The sequence below is a fragment of the Hibiscus syriacus genome, unplaced genomic scaffold (genome assembly GCF_006381635.1).
Source record: "Hibiscus syriacus cultivar Baekdansim isolate YM2019G1 unplaced genomic scaffold, ASM638163v2 tig00000764_pilon, whole genome shotgun sequence".
Taxonomy (NCBI): Eukaryota; Viridiplantae; Streptophyta; class Magnoliopsida; order Malvales; family Malvaceae; genus Hibiscus; species Hibiscus syriacus.
Window position 1 is genome coordinate 60,717 of NW_024061820.1, and position 9,245 is coordinate 69,961.

General features: G+C 33.4%; 1 pseudogene; it reads right to left on the minus strand.

Moving 5' to 3' along the window:
- Positions 1–5,053: 5,053 nt before the first annotated feature.
- Positions 5,054–7,739, minus strand: LOC120215135 (annotated as a pseudogene).
- Between the last annotated feature and the right edge of the window lie 1,506 nt (positions 7,740–9,245).

The following is a 9,245-nucleotide window of genomic DNA, read 5'->3' on the forward strand; positions in this document are numbered from 1 at the left end:
GCATAACTCAAGGCAAGAAGGGTTATCTATCATCAAAGACCTTCAAGTTCGATTACATTCAACTTAGAGGTAAATCAAATTTACAGCATAGCTCAAGGCAAGAAGGGTTATCTGTCAACGAAAATTATCGAGTTCGATTCCATTCAGCTCGATGACACCTCAATCACACTATTGTCCGGCTGCAATCGAGGTTTTCAAGCCAAGAAGAATATATGGGTTAGCATTGCCTTAGTAGCAAAAAGCCTTTTTTCCGTCAGCATAGCTTAAGTCGAGAAAAGCTATATGTCAATGAAGACTTTTCGAGTTCAGTTTCATTCAGCTCGAGGGCATATCAACCACATTATAGAGTCAAGGGATTACTTTTCAGTCGAATTTTTAGCCAATGTCTTTAAACCGAGAAAAAGACCAAAGTGGACTACAACAAGAAACCACATTTTGATTCAAATCATTTCAAGATGGACTCGACTTCGCGACAGAAGAGCCATCCGCAACTCAATTCGACAGGGAGTTATTCTTCAACTCTACTGAATAAAAATTGTCTTTTTATCTTTGTATTATTTTTCGTTCCACGAAAAATGACAAAGAGGGGCAACTGCAGACATCATTTCCTTAAAAGATAGAATTAGCAAGAGTTCATCTCTTAAGAGGACTCTTCCACCACTATATCTTTTAAAGCAACGACCACACCAACAAACGTGCAACAACCGAGCAAGGAGTCTAGTTGCATTAGGATTCTAAAAATAATTAGTTTTTTTCACTATAAATACATGTAATCCTCCCTATTGTAACACACGATTTACATACAAGATACAGAGGAAAACACTAAAAAAAATACAAAGGCAAAACTATTGTAAACAATTCGAAAAGGAAATAAAAGGTAGCATCTTTTTTACATTAATTCGTTCATTTCTCGCATGTGCATGTTATTTTTCTTGAGATTTGGTTTGAATAACCCAAAGCGTGGGTTGCGCTAATGACAAAAAATGGGTGGGGTTTCGAAGTTTCGAACCTAGATCTACTCCCGATGCATGTTCATTTTTTTAAAGTATTTAATATTCCCCTTAAGTCAATCTTAATCTTTAATTTACCTTGAAATTTACCCTTTAATTTTACTTTATATTAATTTCGTCCAATATATATATATTTTTAATTATATTTTTTACTATATTCCTTTTTTTATTTATATTATATTATTTTATTATATATATCTTATATCATTATATATATATGTGTGTGTATAGATGTATTAATTTTTCTCCATTTACTCTGTATATATTTTTTCTTAATATTATATTTTATACATTTTTAAATATATTTTCTTAATATTCTATTTTTGTTTTTATTTATTTATATATATATATATATTTTTTACTTTATTTTATTTTTTCTATTATTATTTTTCTTAATATCATGTATATCTTTATTTTTATTTGTTTTACTTAGTATTATATATTTATTATTTTTACTTGTTTTAGTAAATGCTACTTTATATGTACACATTTTTTATTCTGTTTTTAATTTCTTTTACCTTTTTTTTTATTTTTTACTCCATTAATTTTTTTCACTTTATCTATGTTTTTATTTTTTAACATTTTATTCATTTTGTTTATTTTTATTATTATTATTATTATTATTATTATTATTATTATTTTACCTGTTTTGTTATTTTTCATTTTTTCTTGTTTTATTTATTATTCTCACGTTTGCACACTTGCTATCCTAATTCGATTTTATACTCCGTTACGAATCTAACGTTTTTATCTTTTAAGGGTATTCAAATCAATCAATTGTAAGTAATTTGAATCAGGTCTACTAAATTTTAATTTTAATTTCGAATTTTCGCAACTAAGACAACCGACAAATTAATTGGTACTGAAAGGGCGGTTCAAGGGTGCTAATCCTTCCTTGACCGTAATCGACTCCCGAACCCGACACATTTATGGTAAAAACGCAAATTATGTAAGATGGTGTCCGACCTACCTAAATTCGTTTTAAAATATTCGGTGGCGACTCCAATACATATTTTTCAAGTTGAAGCCCAATTTCGGGGCCCAATCGAAAGACGGTTACGACAAAAAGACAGAAAGTTGAAGTAATAATGTGGCTTTGCAGGAGATAAATATATAAAATAAGGATAAACTATAAGTTTAGTACTTATGTTATTGTTTTTATTCTATTTCGATTGCTAAACTTTATTTTTTAAAATCATACATAACATTTAGTTTAAGTATCAATTTCATAACATGTTATTAAAAAATTAACAAAACTATTGATGTAACATTTTTTATATTTACAACGATAACATGACATTATTTATGATGACACATCAATATCACTGTTAAATTTATAACAATATGATGCTAAATTAAAATTTAAAGTATAATTTTGATAAAAAACAAAATTTATGTGTTGAAATAAAATGAAAGCAATAGTTTAAGTACTAAACGTGTATTTTCTCCTAAAAATAAACCCGGTAAAATTGAGGCCGACCAGATATGATTGAAAACAAATCTTTGATTGCTTTGCTGTGATCCTCTCTTTCTCTCTCCCTTGCTGTTGATGGCTGATGACTGTTGCGTCCCAGAAACAAAGCAAACCGCATTAAACATGCCAATGCCTTAACTCCATCTGGACATTATATATATGAATATGTTTGCAGTAAAACAAAAGCAATCGAATTTTGACTTTCAAAGCCCTCTTTGGTTCTGTCGGTAGGTTTCCTCTTCTGAATCACCAAAAACAACCTCTTTCCTGTCCTTCAAAAACAATATTGCATCATTTTTATTATAAATATGAATCTGATGGAAATTATTTTATTAGGACATTAGTTGTTAAATCTCGTATCTTACCTTTTCTTAATCATTTATAATTAAGACATAGGGTTTCATATTAATAGAAAAGCTGAGAAACAATAAGCTTCACGATTCATGCGAATCATCATATCTTCTCCTTTGTGAAAGCCTTTCCTTTTTGCTTTCTCTCTGTCGGCTATTGACCTATCTATGTCTCATCTTTCATATGAATGTGCAATGTTTATCTTCACAACCCTTCCTTTTTGCTACCAAATTTTAGTCAAAAGTTGGATCACTTACGTCCTACCATTACCCACGGTTTATATATACACAAATTTTAAATATAATTGCATCACTATCAAGTGAGAGGCACTAAAAAGGAAATTTCCCTATTTAATCAAAGTAAGCCAAGGTCCTTGTCTTCACAGATATTGATCTTTCATAGAATCAAAATCATGATGTACAGTAATAAGAGTTTAAAGTTAAATTTACTTTTTTCTTATAACATATTATCATTTTATTCATTAATTATATACATAATTATTAATATATTAAATAAAAAATTGTATTTTAACACAATTTAATGATAATAATCATAGACTATAAACATTTTTAATCTATTTTGTGATTATTATAATCAACCGGTGATGCCTGTTTTTTTTATAGTTGCAATTAAAGGGGAAGAAGAGAGAGGGATGAAAGTATATTTATTACATGATCCTTGTCACACACAGATGTAAAGTACAATCAATGGCATGTGATGAAACCAAAGTCAAAATGGGTATTTATATATTCTCTTTCCTTTGTCAACTTTAGGTGATGGCATTAACATTCTTCCCATTTGTCCCCCTCCTCCCACAATCTATTGTCCTTTTTTAATTATTATTTTCGTATTTGTTTTTCTTTATAAAAAATCTTGCACTGTGGGTGGAGGGTTATGTCCTTTCGGCGTGAGCCATTGCTTTACCTTTTTCACAGCACTGCTTCCTTAACCCCTTTTGGGCCCATCTCAGTCCAATCACGTGGGCCCAACCTGTATTGTCCCATTCCAAACGAGTTTCCATCTCTCTTGCTTTGCTTGTTTGGCAAGCTTATGATTATTGAAATTTTCTGAACACAAATAAAAATGACAACGGCATGCTTGGGTAGTATTTGTCACAGGATTAGAGTTTTATTTAATAAATCGTATGAGAGGATGAAGCATCACTTAAATCAACCCGTAAAATAATTATATTAGATAAACTTACTAAAGTAATGGATAAGTCACAATGCTTATGAAATATGCGGAAACGTAACATCAAATAGGCCATTAAGACCACTGAGAGAGCCGCCCAAGGTAAAAGAAGATAGAGTAAATGCTTGATTATACTACTCAAAAGTGATGGATTCACAAACTTTTGAGTATTGATAGCTTGTTCGTTACTTTGGTGAGCTTAAGTCTCACAAAATTATTTTGCAGGTGGACTTAAATGTTTATCTCGAACTTTATCATTTAAAACTATACGAATCGCTAGCTAAAACTCTAACCTCGCAGCGTATCGCTCCAACAAAAGACATACTCGATGTCCCCTTCCTATGTCTATATATTGGCCTTTATAGGTTAAAAAAACATGAAAAGTATTATATAAACAATATGACGATTGACAAAACCTTTTCTTCATAGTGGTGATTTCTTTGTTAAAGTTCCCCTTAATTTATTAACCAGTTGATGTAAAAGTAGCATTATTGGCCTTTCACTAAGACTTTGTGTCAGTGTGTGGTTTGGAATTTTTTCCAGCAAAAAATCAGTATGTATATTTACATTGTCTTTCCAAGAGGTCAGTTTGGTCAATTCATTTTCCTGGGAAATCAAGGATATGGGTAGGTACCATTGGGATCATAATGTGTAAGATATTTTGAATATTCAAACGACGAAGTACCTCAATGATCGTCAGAACGACTGTGTTTTGCGGATGGGATCAAACCCATGTATTTAGCTTAAGATGTCAACTTTGTAAGCTCTGCAAAAATCCAAGCTGACAACTTATCAGATGTACACAGTGCTGCAACTTTCTGAAATCGTAAGGGAAAAAAAGTTGGGATTCCCATTACGAAATTGTCATCTAGTCGGGAAAAGCTGCTTGCAGAGAGTTTGTCGTTGCCAGATTGTCGTTTTAGTCATAGAAAAACACCACCTACCGAAAATACTCATGTTTGACCAAGAGATTTGTTCATTTATCTGCCAAGGTAATCAAATAAGAATTAGATTTGCCCCTGGTAACATCACTCTAGATATAGTTTAACTTTAATTTGCATTGTTATCTGACTGAAAATACTAACTTAAACTTCAAAATCTGTAGCGTCTTAGAAAACAAAAAAGATAGTAAAGGCACTCATTTGATGAACTGACAAAAATGTAACAAAACAAGCTTGATACTAACGCAAAAGTCAAAACCATAGCTCTTGTCCTGTTGTTGCAATTTGCTCTTTCACTGCCATCAGATTTTGAGTTCTAAAATCTGTATTGTCTCAACTTCTTGCAGGTTCTCTGTATTTTTGCTTGCAGCATTCTCCACTTGATCATGAGATTTGTTGGGCGGTGGAGAAGGATTAGCAGTCGGAAGATCTTTTTGCACTGGTGCTGTGGCAAATACTGGAACTACTTGCCTAATGGTGACAGGCGGAGCAATACATATGGATGGTGCTCGTGTCACTTGGGTTCGGAGTATAGATGGTAATTGCTGAGAAGGAACTTGCAATGCTGGTGGTTGAAGGGATGCAGCAGATGAAGGTAGTCGTGGAGGTGCAGAGAAAACAGGCATTGAATTGTCACAGGCGGAGCAATGCCATGGCAAGGTGTCCTAGATTGTCGGATGGGGACATAAGGAGCTGCCTCAGCTGCAGGGAATTTCTGTGGACGAACCACATGGCTTTTCGGTGCAGGTACTTGCAATGGTGGAAGTACGGGCTTGTCATTCGGTGTTGCTGACATGAATTGACTTTGAGGAACAACCTTATTGCAGATTAGAGAAAGGATTTTAGAGGTGGTAGAGGAAGGTTGTTGACTTGGTCTAGGATTCTGTATAGGAAACTTCTTTGTAAATGGTATTGAGGCACTGGAGGAGTTTCCAATAGCCATCTTTTCCTTAGCTCGGTAATTTGACAGTGCCCGAGCTATTATGATCTGTTCAAGCTCATCATTGTTTTCCGGCTCTGAAGAACTTGCGGTTTCTTTGGCCACTGAAAATAAAGATATTATTCAGTCTAGGCACAAAGACTCCTAACCTCACAACAAAATGCATATTACCTATTTCACCATTCCTACATATCCAAAAAAAATAAAATAAATAATAACAATGAAACATTGACTCACAATGTTTTAGAGATGTCCAAGCTGCCATAGCAGCATTCTTTTCTGTTTGTTTCTTTTTCTTAGCAGGTTCCCCTGTGAAAGTGATTCCAGTCAATTCAACTGTTCCCGTAAAGACAGGTTGGTGCCCGAGGCCTGATCTAAATGTTGTATAATACGGCAATGGAGCTCCGACTCTTTGCGAAATTTCCTGTAAGAGGTTTTTATAAACCCCTGTCTCATCCTAACGTAATGAAGCCAGATCAATATCAACCCCAACAAATTACAGACAACTAGAAAGGACATATTCAAGAAGTTTACAGATGTAAATACAAAAAAAAAAAATCAGAACCTCTCAATCTCTTAAATTTGAAAGCTTCTTATGAAGCAGGAATTACACCATTGAACTTGATAAGAATTACAGCAATTTAAGGAAGGTGCATTAATCTGCACAAGTTCACCCACAGATTTGACAGTATGAATATGCAAGCTGGATACACAATTCTTTATAAACTACTTCTAACGGGATGTGAGAATCGAGCATCCTAACTAGGATGGAAACAAGAAAGGCTTAAGCGACTTAAAATTTAAAAAGTCATAAAACTACCAAAAAGGGCCACCGATAGTAGACAAAAGTATCTCAACTGCAGTTACAAATATTGCATGAGATGATTATCTAAAATGTGTATCATACTTGTCTATATGCATAATCAGATAGAAGTCCGGGCCATCATTCTAATTGGCTTACGTGTATTCACATAAATTTTCACTCTCAATAAGGTTGAGTCTTGATATTACAAGTAAAAGGCGGTGAGGTTAACTTCTACAACTGCAGTATGTTAATCCCGTAGCTCTATTTGCTAAGATTAAGTCTACAAGTAATTCTAAAGGTGACACCTTTAGTTATTCATTTGCCAAAGAAAAATGACCAGTTTCTCTTAATTTGACAAGCAAATGAGTATGTTAAAAGGAAACCTTGACAATCCAAAATAACTGAACCGTGACAGCAGGGAAAAAACGTTTATATCCATGATTAAGCATTAATTACACCAACAAAAACCAGGTAATCAAAGTACAGCTGTTTCTAAAAATATGATAACAAAATTAAAATTTTCTTTCGCCTACCTAAACAAGTCATAAAGTGTTACTACTTTTATAGTTCATTAACCGTTAAAGGGCATTCCAGTGATTTCCACTCTCTTCTTCCCCGCAACCACCTGAATTCAAGCTCCGGCGATCATGGTTTACTCCCGATTACTCCCCACGGGTCTACTCAGCCCAAAACCTCCCCTCCCTTAAATTTGAGCCTTAAACATATGAGGTGCACGTTATAAAAAATAAAAGCTGTGAAAAACTTACTAGGACCCTGGCAGCCAGAGAGAGAGAAGGTCCACGAATAGAGAGGGAATGGAGGGAGACTTCGGCGGCGGAGTGTTCGGCTTGACGGAGAGTAGAACAGTAGTGAGGACTCTCAAAGGTTTCACCGTTAAAGTTAACGGTGGCTTTGAACCTCGGAGCGTGGTCTGGACCCTCCCTAATGCAGGCGTAGGAAGGAAGATTAACCAGCTCCTCTGGGCCAGCTCTTGCAGCTGGTTCTTGTACATCTCTCTCTTAATTTATTTTATTCCACGCTGTTTTTGTTTTGTGCTTCTTAATTTTTCTTTATCAGAGTTTAAATCCTTGTTCAGGTTGAAGTTGAACAGGATGGCGAACTGAGATACTACACAGATTGAGATAGAAAATGGGTCCGTAAAGATCAAGGTTATCAGGGGTTTTGCATTGGGTGAACAAATATACGAAGAGGAAAAAGACGAGGTTAAGTCTGTCACGAGGAGGGGGTTGTTTTTTGAATTTTAGCCAGACGTGTATTTTCACGGGAAGTTATTTATTTTGTTCTTTCTTTCTAAATTTTTGTATCACTAAAGTCATCTGAAAGTCTGAAACGTTAAACTGCATCCATGTGACCTTTTTAATCAAAATTTTAGTTTTTTAATCTTAAGCGTTAGTATTACTTTAATAATATCAAGTAAGATTGATTAATATATATTTTAATTACAGTTTATGTTATTACTTGGTTTGCGGTGAATAAATTTTGGAATAAATAAAATAAAAGCATACATCAATAGTGTTTATATCACATTAATTATTGTCGTTAATCACGTCTTCTTTAATTAAAGGTCATTTGCAAAGCTGCACGCGTCGAGTGAATCAAACTATTCCTGGATTTTCCATGGATATGCGGTGGCCTCCCCAATATTTCATTTTGGGTAGAAGGTGATTTGAAATACGAGTCGATTATGTAGCATGAAAATAAAACATAACATCTGAAATGTTCAGGATAGATGATTAAATTTGTGTTACCTTGTCATAATATATTCTATGCTACATTTGGTACACAAATAATAGCATATGGAAAATTTTTAATTATTATACGAGTTTGAAAACAATTTGTTAAAATATAATAATAATACTTCTATCAAACAAAACACTGAAAATTTATTTTTGAACAAGTGGACTCTTTGCCTTTAGTAAATGACTTTCTTGAAGTCACAATCTCCTTTAAATAATAAAATCAATTGTTGACTACTTCAATTATGAACTCATAGCACCTACATAAATCAGAGAATCCTATCCAAGGATGCAAATACAAGGAGGGAGTTAATGAACTTTCCACCAAATATAATGAGGTAGTACCGAGACTTCATTACCACGAACAATGCAAGTGGGGAACAAACTTTTAATTAACAAAGCAGTAATAATCTCCGTAATTGATGAAGTTTGACTAATTTCAAATAATAAAAATGCCACCAAAGATTTCTAAGGATGAACTTCTTTCTTTTATAAAAAAGAAAATAACTTTTGACGAATCTACAATGGAGAGAAATAAAATGGGCATTTTTTGGGGGTAAAATAAACATCATTTTGTTTGTTTGAAGAAGTAGGGGTTTAATTAATTCTTTGCATTAAATGAAGCACCAAACACGGTCTTCTATTTAAGAGACGGTTCAAATAATCTTGTACGTTTCAAAAGATACTATTATTTTAGATATGTGATTTATTGTAATGCTAAGAGTATTAAAATTGTCAGAGATTGAATCTACATTACTAAAAAGCCTCAACAGTCA